Genomic DNA, 12997 nt, shown 5'->3' with positions numbered 1-12997 from the left:
CCGTCTCTAAAAATTCGGACGATCCCTAGGCCACTCATTCGTGGGCGAAAGATCGTCCATCTCAGCGTTGGCTCCACTCAGTGATGGCCTTCCACCCACACGCCACCACCAAGCAAAACCGCTCAAATTCCGAAGAAAATCATTCACCGACAAAGCCCCTCAGCGGGCTGTGCCGGAGACTCAAATTGCTCCCTTAAGGCAAAAACCTTAAGAGAGCGTACTCATTAACTCTCGAATCTCAGCGCCTCTGGGGGATAACAGCAACAGCCGAACCTCAGCTAAACTTCATTGGCTACAGCATTGCCATTCATTACCCTCCGAAGGTATTCTCGACTAATTTCTTCGGGATTCTTATAGTTCTTATAAGAATAAGAACTGGGCGATGGACTGAGTCCTTGACTCTTTATCCTGTCATCTGAATGAAGTAAATCTGTATGGATGGGGTGTTGTTGAGCTAAAAAGTTCTAGTCATGACTGGGTAACGGCAATAGCCGAGCCTCAGTTAAAACTTCATTGACTACAGCATTGCCATTTGTTACCCTGGAAGTACTAAGAAGTCTACCATTTCTTCGGAATTTGTTTTTTATTCCGAAAGTTATATTTCTATATATAAAATAAAAATTGGTGTAGAATATTGTAAATAGAAAAAAATTAGTTGAAAATCAAAATTTTTTCTTTAAAATAATTTACAATAAAACATTATTCTAAAGATACTATTTGAGATACTGTGTAAATATACTTGAGATTTTAACAAGACAAACTAAATTTGATAATTAACTTGACGTAGGCAATGATGCGTAATCTTATTGGCTTGTATCACTCCATTCATTTTCATTGCATTAAATTAATGAAAATAAACAATTTTTGATATACGATCTTTTAAGCAGTATCGTAATATTTATTATGTGCTCACGGGACGTGTAACGACCTAAGTGCATTTGCTTTTCTTCGGCACATTTAGACACGTAAAGGTTGTCCTTTTATTCAACGGTTTGTTTATAGTTCAAACATCGTCTGCAGTTGAGTCTTTATATTTTTGATGTTTTCGTCTGAGTATTAAATTTATTTCCAAGTTGAAAAGCCGGCAATAAATTTAAATTTTTCGTTTTTTTACGTTCCTTTTAATTGTTTATGAAATGGAAGTACGTTTGATCTTTTCATATATATATATATATTTTTTTTTTTTTTTTTTCCCTGGAAAAATAACTGAACGAAGACTAGAATTATTGGTTTTTGTTGGCAAACACTCTCTTAGGATTACACACATCCAATTTATCTAAACTCCTTCCCATTTTTTTTTTTTTTTTTAGTTATTGAACAGTAAACTTTAAAAGGCATTCGCGACATGTAGGATATTTATTTTGTTCCGTAGTGGATGTTTGTATAAGACAAGAGAGAGAGCGGATTCTCGATTTCAACCTAAAAACATTATGATTGTCATAAAAAGAATTCTACTATACTCCGGATCAGTGGCCATCCTCCAGCTGCGTGACAAAACTCCAAGTTATTATTAGTCTGGAGGAGTGTCAGACATGCCATTCACTGGCTGATCACGTTTTCTTATTTCATATCAAAAATTCACGTGCCTCAAGAATCGGCCATTGTTTCACAAGGATGTCGCACGGGGGAGCAGCTGGTGCAGGAGGCTTGAAATCCACCAAGATGAAATGATGAGCCAGGCGCACCTACCTGGAGTAATTAACCGATAACCACTAACAATAGTGATCACATGACACATCTTAATTATTTTCGTTAGACACTACATCCCCCCCGCCCCCTCGATATAATTAAGAATCCACGTTTCCTTCCCTAGAAGTCACAGCTGACGCCTCACGGACTGTTGATAAATTCATGGCTCTCAGTAAGAAGTTTGGGCCATCAGCTGTTTCGTCTTAGGTGTCATTTATCGGCGCTTTAAAGACAAAATGTTAGAAAGTAATTGTAGCAGATGTTACCAAAGCAGATGGGAATTTAAACTCTCCTACACCGCCACTGAAGGCGGCGCTACTGTCGTCAGCTGATGAAGAATGAGTGTGGAAACAAACGAAATTTGTCTAAAGCCGGTAGACTCACTCCAGACTCCAGAGGGCACTACTGAGCATGCGCTTTCAATTAGGTTTGTTGATACGATCATTTAAATAAACGACTTTTCAAAGACTTTTATGCAATGAATGCTTAATATTTATTCAGAAATTTTACAGTTTCAAAAAAAAAAATCTATTTAAATTTGCAATAATAACTGGTTCTGATTTCATTATTTCTTCGATAATTTACGCCACATTTTTAAAAAGGTTTCTGTATATTTTTTAATGTTCTGCATTATAAGTACGTCTTGGACTTTTTGGAGATTCTTTCCCTTTTTTCTTTTTGATGGACTGGGTTTTTTTTGCTTTCGAAGCAGCACATTCAGATTTAGACAAGCACTTCCCACTGCTGACATCCAGATCCTTCTCTTCAAATTTTTTCTTCATAAGTAGTTTGAGGGGAGTGATTGGTGTTGCTTGGATACCCTTGGGAACAAGAGAGGTGGTAGCATTGCATCGTTTAATGCTGGCTGGAGAGAAGCCTTCTCCATATGTGCGTAGTTCCAAATCTTCCTTCTGTGTGATTGAACGAAAGAGCATTAGAAATAGGATAAAGTTTCGAGTTGGATTAAAAATAGCGATGCTGGTCTCAGAAAATTTATGAATTAATAATGGATGACTGGGTTATTCTTAATTTCGGTAATAGGGCTGATTATTTTAAAATAATCTTTTCTACCGTATGTACACATTTGAACAATCATTTGTACTTACTTTTATGTTCAAAGATGTCTGCGAGGGAACTGGTTTTAGCTCGTAAACACCTTCGGTTGTGAATGATGTGCTAGCTGGCTCTTCTTTCTTGCTTGAATTCATGTTTATGTACTTCGAAAGGGAAAGAAATATGGCACTATAGTGATCGAGTGATTCTTACAGTCTATTAGCCCCGAATGTTCTCTTTTGTGTCGCAACACAACGATATTAAAAGTTTACTTTTTATGTAATACATTGTTGTATACATCTGATGCTTGGTTTATGTCATTCTTGCGTTTTCAGTATGTGATGCATTGTTACTGCATTATTTGTGTAGTTTTTAAATTACGTAGAGACATAAATACAAGGGATTTTGATGCCTTCACCGATAACAGCCGAAATCACTAGATTTTTTTGTTTTGTTTTTTAAATAAAAACAAATCGCTTACTAATCCTACAAAAGGTATGTATCGACAATAATGCACGTTAAACTTAAAATAACATCCTTTTTCTCATGGATTTGATTGTAGTGTTAGGGCATTACTTACTTAAAAAGGTGTTTATTCTATTTTTAGAATTAAAAAAAAAATACTAAATAAATAAAATTATATTTTGAATATTTAATTTAAATTATTAATTATTAGGGAATTGCATACAGATTTACTAAATTCTTTGAGTTATTTTCGAAAACGAAAATAACTCAAATGGAAGATGTGCATATGACGTCACATGTGCTTGCCAATAAAACATATAAGGGTTTAAAATGCAGGTTATCCTGTTCGATGATCATTTTTATTACCAAATTTTAATATTGATTTTAATTTTCGTGTTTGTTTGTGTTAATAAAAAGTATTAAATCGCGTGTGTACTTTGAACTGTTTACAGAGAATTAAAAACAGAACTTAAGGTGTCAGCCGCCTTCACAAATACATAAGTGCAGTTGAAAGGTCGATGTGATAGAATGAAAGGTAAAGAACACTAATTTCTAACTACTTTGTTTCTTGGCGACAGATACAACCCCCCCCCCCCCCAAAAAAAAATCACACCCGTTTAATAGAAAACCATACACGATTTTGCACAGTCAACTTCGTAAACGGTAAGTGTTATCTACCAATCACTTCTGGTTGGTTGGCTGCCTTCCAAAAAGTAGACTTGCTGTCACATTACAAAACAGATCGGCAACTGTGGGTGCAACACATGTCAGTGGAATTATTACTGATACACTCCGAAGGCAGCCAGTGAAGTGTACGCTGGAGGGATACAGTCGAATGCAATGACCTCCCCCTTTTTTTTTTTTTTTGAATCATGGGTCAGTTTTCCTTTTTTCTGTAGCCACAACTTATAAAAGTGACTTCGTATGCATGATACAATTTTTTAAATATATAAAATACATAATTTATATTATTTTATATAAAGTAAAAAGAAATTCATTAAATATTAAGATTTTAAACAATCTTTTGATTTGCTTAGAATTTATTTAGTTTTATACAGTGCACCTTTTTATTTTATTAATATAATACTTCTAATAGGATTACGTTCTCAATTACAGCGTGCAATGAGTGGTGCGACGTTTTCTAGCCTCGGAGGGTAATGGATGGCAATGCTGTAGCCAATGAAGTTCTAACTGAGGCTCGCTATTGCTGTTACCCTCTCCTGCCATAATCAGAGCTTTAATAGCTCAATATCACCTTATCCCTACATTGTCATCTACAGATAACGGGGGGGATGAAAAGCATTCTTGCTTCGCCCCTTTAAGCCAGTCTTTACAAGGATAATACAGTGTGTAATAAGAACAGGATCAATCGACCGTAAGATGCGGTGATTAATACCCTTGGATGGCAATGCTGTACCAATGAAGTTCTAACTGAGGCTCGGCTGTTGCTGTTACCCCCTGGGACGCAGAAATTCGAGAGTTTGAGGTCGCTCTCTTAAGGTTTTTGCCTTAAGGGAGCAATTTGAGTCTCCGGAGAAAGTGTTTTCCGGCACGGCCCGGTGAGGGGCTGTGTGTGTGAATGCTTTTCTTCGGAATATGAGCGGTTCTGCTCGGTGGTGGGGGAGCCCGTCACTGAGTGGAATCAACGCTGAGATATGGACGGTCATTCGGCCACAATTGAGTGGTCTAGGGATCGCCCGAATTTTTAGAGTTCGCCTTTACTTAAACATCGGTAATTAATACCCTTGGAGGGTAATGGAAGACAATGCTGTAGCCATCTACATATAAAGAATTGCTGTTACCCTCCTCCCATGATAAGAGCTTTAATAGCTCAATAACCTTATCCCTACACTGTCCTCTACAGATAAGGAAGATGAAAAGCATTCTTGCTTCGCCCCCCTTTAAGCCAGTCCTTATAAGGACTCCCGTGTGCAATGCAATTAAACAAGATTGGTAATGTGCATATAAAACTAAGAATTCAAAATATCAGTCTCCAAGGGGTTTTAGAAAACATCTCGATAAAGATTCCTAATAACTGAACAATTGTACAAGCAACTTCTACATAAAACAAATAAGCAGACATTCGATTAATGTTTAGAAGCAATACCCTCCGCCCGGAACCTCTAGATTCTTCGATAAATGAGCGAGGCGGCAAGGTTGTTTTTCCTACTTAAATAGTCAATTCACTTTAGTGTACAGTGGCCTCAGTAAGTCTCCTTTACGTGCAGCAGACAAAACTGGTTAAGAAGAGGGACTGCTGGCTGCATCTCAAGTTGACCGAGAAAGAAATATCATCTAGTTGCTTGTTCTGACACGACATTTATTATTCCAGTCATATGACAAGGGGGGGGGGAGGCAGCGGTGGTAGCGTTATCTGTTCCTATGGTACTGAAGCAGACAGAACAATTCATTTTCATTAAACTATCGGTGCAGACATATTATAGGTACATACCTCGTTATAACACACACAGCTGAGCTTAGGAAGCAACTAGACTCTCTACACATTCCGACAGAATGCTACTAAGTGCTTAAGCTAATTCAATCTCCTCTCTCAGCATCATTGGAAGATGTTTACGGTCAGCGATACATGGAGATATCAATGTAATGTTTCAACCTTTCTCCCTTTCGTATCTAAAATCTTAGCCCAGTTCTTGATAGTACGTATTATACCCGACAGAGGTCGCCCCGTTTTAGTGTATTTCTTTTTTTTTTTTTAACGTAACCACATAAGAAATAAAAACGATAATCTTTTAGCGTTGGGATTCATTAAACATGTCTACACAGTTGATGTTCTAGTGCTTCTATGACTAGCGGATGACGGATGCAGTCCTCGCTCCGGATATTCGGAATATCAAACGTAACGATGGGGATGAGTTGCCATAGCAACGCATCTTTCTTTCTCTTACAGGAATGTTTCTTGGCTTTTCGCGACTTCCTGTTTAGTACAACCACAAAGAACACTCGCATCTCAGTCCTTTAATAAATTTTACTAATATACTAAAATTCCTTTTATAGTAAAGAGCAAGAATTAATTTCTTGTGGGAGGGTGCCCACTCTTCCTGCATATATACCGCTAGATTGAGTTGTGGCCATTGCTGTAGCTTATATCACATGTTTATTGCCCGGTTACTCCAGGGAGTCGTGTAGTTCTGCTGCTTTTAGTCAGACTGAACTATAAAAATAAATAACGTGCAATGAGGTGGCACACGAGAAACAACAAATTGTCAGGTCAAGCTAAAACTTAATTCCCCTAAAATGCCTTCTGCGTGCATACATTTAGGAATAATGAAGAGGGACGATGCAAGGGGGGGGGGTTCAACAGTTATGTAAGTGGCTTTATAGCTGTAGCTAAGAGCTGAATTTATTACAGATGGTAATGAACATCTTCGAGCTGTTTTAAGAGATCCCAAATAGACCCCCATTTAATAGAGAGGACACCAAAGCCCAGTGAAAGGCTTGAATTCTGTTAGTACGCATGGGCAGTACACATTCCCTCCCCCCTCCTTTTTTTTTTCTCCTAAAGATAGAGTTCTATTTTAATAAAAATAACATTGAGCTCACTCTAAATGTTAAAAAAAAAACATCCTAGTTACACTCACCAATTAATCGAAGAATCAGTTCCCCCCCCCCCATCCATTCCAAACCCAAATGATATAACCCATTACATCATTACTTTTTATCTGCTTGTGCTAATTTAGTTATAGATTAACAGAATTCTATAAAGCCAGATATGTGCTATCGGAAACATGTCCATTAGGGACTGATAAATTAGTTAACCGTTAAAATAAATATTATGGAGCTAAATTTTATATTTGGCTATAAAATACAGTTGGATCTATAATATCTTATTCATGACAAATTAAAACTTTTTATTCTATGTTAGTAATTTGAGCGCTGTCTCAATCTGAATACATGGTGATTAGATATGTATGATAGTCGAAATACTGTCAACCTTGACTGCCCCTGTTAAATTAGATAAATTACAAATATAATAAAAAAAAGTATTAAAATTAATTCCATTTGATAAATAATATTCAAAATTCTCGTATCATCTTTTCAAATTTATTAGAAATATAAAACACCCTTTCTTTATTAGTATAATGTTTATTGAATAAAGGAACAAATGATAAAGTATGAGTTATAAAATACGGCATTCAAGTATTAATACAAATTCAGAAGCATCTTTAAATTTAAGGTGGCGCCACAATCAAAGTGGACAAAATTATGTTTCTCCTGAATGTGAAAGAAAATTATACATTAAAACAGTTCATTGTTTCGTTAAAAATAATGATCTTGAATACATTCTTCAATTAAGTAAATCCACTTTGAGTATCTGTTGGCATATATGAGGAAAACCTTACGTCAGATAAGCTAATAAGAAATTACGAAATTGTTATGACTACCGTTTTTATTTTGTACTTATGTTACACTCGTTCGTAACCTACTTTTATTTATAAATTCAGGAATAAGTGCATACCACGTCCGTTCCCCCCCCCTCTCAAAACAAGACTTGAATTTACGCCAGAGTTTCGAATAAAATATCGCAATTTCTTTCAGACACAATTTTTTCTTCCCCATCCACTAGATGGTGCTAATATTTTATGTCAACATCTAACGGATGTTACGTAACATTAAAGCTAACGTTAGCATCTCTCAACTGAGTGATTTGTGCAAGAGGGAAAAGGAATCTTTGAACATTTTATTTTAAAAGTACCTGCAGAGAGGCTTCATGAATTTCATATCCAAAGGAATCTCCAAGTTTAAATGCGAGTCGGACTCAAAACTCACATACGGTAAATGTACGCTTGGCATTTTTATAAAGAGACAGTGGACACTTCTATAATAGATGTTCCAGGGGGTGTTATCAACAGTGTGGAGGGAGGCGATGGCAAAGAACTACCGAAATCGTTACAATACGAGAATGAGGGAGTCAGTATTCCCAGGTGGACGTCTTATTTTTCTCCCCACCCTTCTTGGAAGTCGTAAGTTGGCTCTGCCATAAGGACAAATAGCAGCAAATGCAGGAGAGGCAAGAATGCCTTTTATAAAGTGCAGGTAATGTTCCCTCTGTTATCTGCTTGCATTTGCTTTGCCTTCCCACACTCCATATCAATATCTACAACGGCCGAATATACTTCTTATCCTGTTTTCTTCCCCACTCTCTATCCCTTATTTTCTCCCCTCTCTACACTCGGCTTGCTTGTGTGCTCATGCAGACACGTACGGTGATAACTGCAGAGCCACAGTGAGACGTGTTTGGGGTTGGCAAAGTAACGTCTCCCATAAAGCAAGCCATGGAAATGTATGGATTCTGAACTTATCGCGAAAACAGTGAATAATTTATTTTTTTTTTTTTCTACTGCGTCTACGAAAAACTTGCCAGCCTTATGACCAACTTCTATTTTCAATGCTTTCAACTTGCTAAGCATAGAAGGCAGGAAAGAAAAAAAAAATGGGAGTCGGTCTGTTATCTTTGCGATCATGTGGAAATAGGAAGTGTGTTATATTTTGTTACTCTCCAATCATAACACACCCTCTACCTTCAAACCAAACATCCAAACTCGTCTTACATATTTAGCGAATTGGGATGGCTACCATCGCCATCTGGTGGACAAAGAAAACACTTTATGAAGAAACATATTATTGGTGTAAGATTGATTATTTGGCTACAACTTGGGAAGGGGGGGGGGGCATAGGAAATGCCATGGTCTGTTTGGTCTTTCCAAGACAGGAAATGCATCCAGAATGGAGCAGTACTCAATTGGAATTTCAAGTAAAATACAACGGAAAAAATGAGCAGGTTGTGAAGAAATATCCCATCTAATATTCATACTACTCAGAAATACAAAAATAGCAAAAAAAAAACAGCAAAGATAATTTTTTTTTATAAAGATTCAAAACTTGGAAAATAATTTACGTTAAATAACTAAAGAAAATACATAAAAAGGAAATAAAAATGGATGAGAAAATTTACAGACGGATATCCTCTTGTCTGCAGGCTTTAAATTTTTTTTCTGTAATATTTGAACAAAAATAATCTTACTATATGTTGAAGAAAATATCAAGAACGATTCCAAAGAATACGTTCACAGATGATCAGATTTTTGCACTAAGATAGATATTAAAGGGAATAAAATCAGCAATTCCATATTCTGTTTATAAATCTTACAAAATAGCACGTGATAGCATTCACTGAGACGATTTTTGGAGAGGAAGAGTAGTAAATGAATTTGGAATATAAAACAATAAATTTATTAAAATTTACACCACTGATGCATTGGTTAAAGACATTAATACGGAAATATCTTTTTACCCATCGTATTTAATTTAGCTTTAGAAAAACGGAAACCGTAAAAGATAATACAAGAAGAACAGTAATATTAAGATATGCAGATGATATTTGTCTTGTTGGTTAAAATGTTCAACCATGGAAACGTTCAGAAAATTTAAAATCGCAGCTGAAAAACTTGGATTACAATTCAGCTGGAATAAAACCGAATATTTAAAATAATCAGTTAAAATTATCATCTAAAACTTGAACATATCGTGGAAAACTGATTACTCAAGATAATATAATTAGTACAGAAATACAGCCTGGAATACACATGTCCAACAGATCGTATCATTCATCGAAGAGAAAAAATATGAATAAACAATCATTAGATCTGGTCCAGAGCATCAAATGGCTTGGACATGTCTTATTGAAGAAATGAAATATGTTTAAGATGAGGCCTGATGATAAGCGACCTTAAAGTATGATCATAGCAACGTTGGGAGGATAACATCCAAAAAAAAAAAAAAGAATTAATTGAGATGTCTTGCAGCAAAGAACCTTAGATATTGAGTAAGTTAGAATAAGTTTTTACCTAAGCGACATCTGATATTAATGACAGTAACTAGTTCACAAATGAACAATACTATCTAAAGTTGATTACGTGACAGAATGTAAGAAGTGTCACCTGGTGTCAAAAAAGAGAAATAACTGGCAAAAAAAAAAAAAAATTAAAAATTAAATATAAAAATATTTTTTTGCTCATGCGCAGTAAACAGCTGATTTATGGAGCGATGCGTAAATGATTAATTCCAGCGAGCATTAAGTGCGCGCGACCAAATGGGACAAGTAACGTTATCGAGAAATGTCTGATCAACTCCGTACACTCGACGAGGTAATGGGCCATGAAGACGAAGAGCATCCGACTGTCGGATATAAAGAGAAAACGCTATCACGACACAGTCATGGCAGACTGGGTTAAATATAGGGGGCGCACGTGAAGCTCTCATTACTGACCTCTACACAGAGGCAGCCGAATCAACGAACCGCAAGGAACAAACGCATCCAACAAAGCTATTTAAATTTTTCACGGTTCATTGCCGGTCCGTTGTATTTATATAAATCTTGGAAGGAAAATGCTCAATCTTATCTGCAGTGATATATTTGACAATCAATGTCAAATCTCAGAAACGACAACAGGCAGAACTCGTCGTCGATTTTGATTAACCCAAATTAAAACGCTAATTCTGTCTCTAGTGGTTCCTAATCCAGTGGGGGTGAAGGAGCACTTTAATATCAGCGGAGCAATAAATTCAGGCTAAGATCGACCAGTAAAAGAATCCCTAGCGGTTGTGAAAGGTGAACAAAAAATTGTAAACCAGAATTCCAGATTTCTATCGACTCAGCAGAATATCGGCTCCCCCCCCAAAGTTGCTCCATTTCCCCCCCTTCCATAGCACTGACGAACGTGTAGATATGAAAAATGTAGGCATGGAGAACTATTCGTGTTCGGTGGGAAAAATCATACTCTTGATGTAGGCAGTTGGAAAGGATGGGGAGGGCGGAGGGTTTGGAGAGCGCGTGGAATCGGTCCAAACGGATGTCTGGCGTTAAATTACACTTGTAGCAAGGCGAAAAAATTCCACTGCCGACTTACCAAAGGCGGTAGAATTTCAACGAAGAGTTTGCCACCGTCTGGTTGCAGCTGTGCTTAATGTTCTTGGTTTTTTCTTTCGTTCTTTTACAGGAAAGCTAGAAAATGGCAATTTGGACAAATCTATTCAACAGAAATAGCTCGATGAAAGCCTCGGACACGCTGGAGAGTTTAAACAGCCTTCAGAATACAGATGCAGTCGGAAATATTTTCCCTTCAGGAGAGCACGCGCACATTGACTGTACTACTAACTTGTTAGCAGATGCTCATCGCATGTTTTATCTATCTATATATATATATATACATATTTTTTTTTAATTAATCCACAATCTTTATTAGTCATCGAAACTCGGTTATATCTTCGGAGTAATAGACTGAACGTAGCTTTGATCAACTCTCTTTTGGAAAATACATCGGAGACTGAGTTTTAATATTTAAAACTCAGTCTTAAGCCTAAATAAATGATTTTCTTAAAGATTTATTTTAAGTAATAGCGACGCGCTTTTTATAATAGCGAAATAGTTTATCTTTTGAAGCGCTGTTTTGGCATGAAAGGGTACTGATGTATGAAAACCTCACCAGAATTGCGTTTAATTCAAAAGACCAAAAGGCAACAGGGAACGTATCCCAAACCACAAATCGTTAACTATTCAAGATAAGAGACATTGCGCCTTTTTAACAATTTATGTAGCTATTCTATACAACTCGAATAACCACGCACAAATCCACTTTCTAATTACAACTGCACTCGGCTAAACGAATCATCAATAACCTAATTTAATTCATGTATCATTTCTATTCGTGGCAGATCGGAAGATAACAATTTCCATTGCTGTTTATCCCAACAATAGCAACTGGTACCGATTCCATGCGCTGTGTTTAATTGTTGGCAAATGTTTAATAAGTTTATTTACCAATTGTTGACAAGAACATTTCTAGCTTTAAAACTGGGCATTAATTCAACAGTAGTTTTAGGTTTAACAATGCCCAGATATTTAAGAATACAATGGTGGATTCATTTGTTGGTTGATGTTTCGCCAAATGCTGCTGTTTGCATTCTGTATCCAATCTTTTTGAGGGTAAGTAATCTACGTGTGCCTACTAGAAGGCAAATCTTAATTACCGGGGGCAAGATAAACAGGATAAGGTAACGTTAGAACACATCCGTTGATGGCAACAGATCGGGGTTAATAAATTGTAGTGTCAAAGACAGCATAATGCTAATCATAACGAAGAATTAGTTAGCGGGTATTACTTTACCGGTATGACAGTTGTTAATTGGTTGGGCCGAGTTCGTCACAGTAAATGGGGGCTATAAATTTCAATTGTTTCACCTTGCAACATTAACTTCTCTTTTAGTAACCGGGGGTGCAATGTTGGTATTTCCAACGCTTACTTAATAGCTAGCGTTCAAATTAATAGATTCCGTGAAGGGTATCTCGCAAGCCTATCTGTTGGAAGCGAATATGGATGATGGACGAAAAGAGGTCGTTACTTTAATAGCGATGAAAATGCTCCCACACACACTTATTATTAATGTTCTGCTGCAGTCTGATACGAATTAAGGGGAGCAGAGGGTGCATTTTCCTGGATAAACGCGTCAAAAAGTTCTCGGCACACATTAATACTTGGCTAGTGAGTGGGGTACAAATCACCGGTTTACGTATAAAAGGCTGTTAGGAGCATTCTATGGAAAATCAGTTAACGCTTTTAGTTACGATGATCAACCACAAGGCGCCGTTAATGTCATTTCATTTGTAGTGGTATGGGAATTCTTTCAACTGCTAATTATCATTACTAGTTTCTGTGTTAAGTATTGTTTCTTGTGTAATGCTGTTGGATTGTTTGGGTAGAGCCTGCGTAGC

The sequence above is a fragment of the Typopeltis vanoorti genome, chromosome 11 (genome assembly GCF_054136105.1).
Source record: "Typopeltis vanoorti isolate ZY-2024b chromosome 11, IOZ_Tvanoo_1.0, whole genome shotgun sequence".
In the NCBI taxonomy this organism is placed as follows: Eukaryota; Metazoa; Arthropoda; class Arachnida; order Uropygi; family Thelyphonidae; genus Typopeltis; species Typopeltis vanoorti.
Note: the sequence above shows the minus strand (reverse complement) of the source record.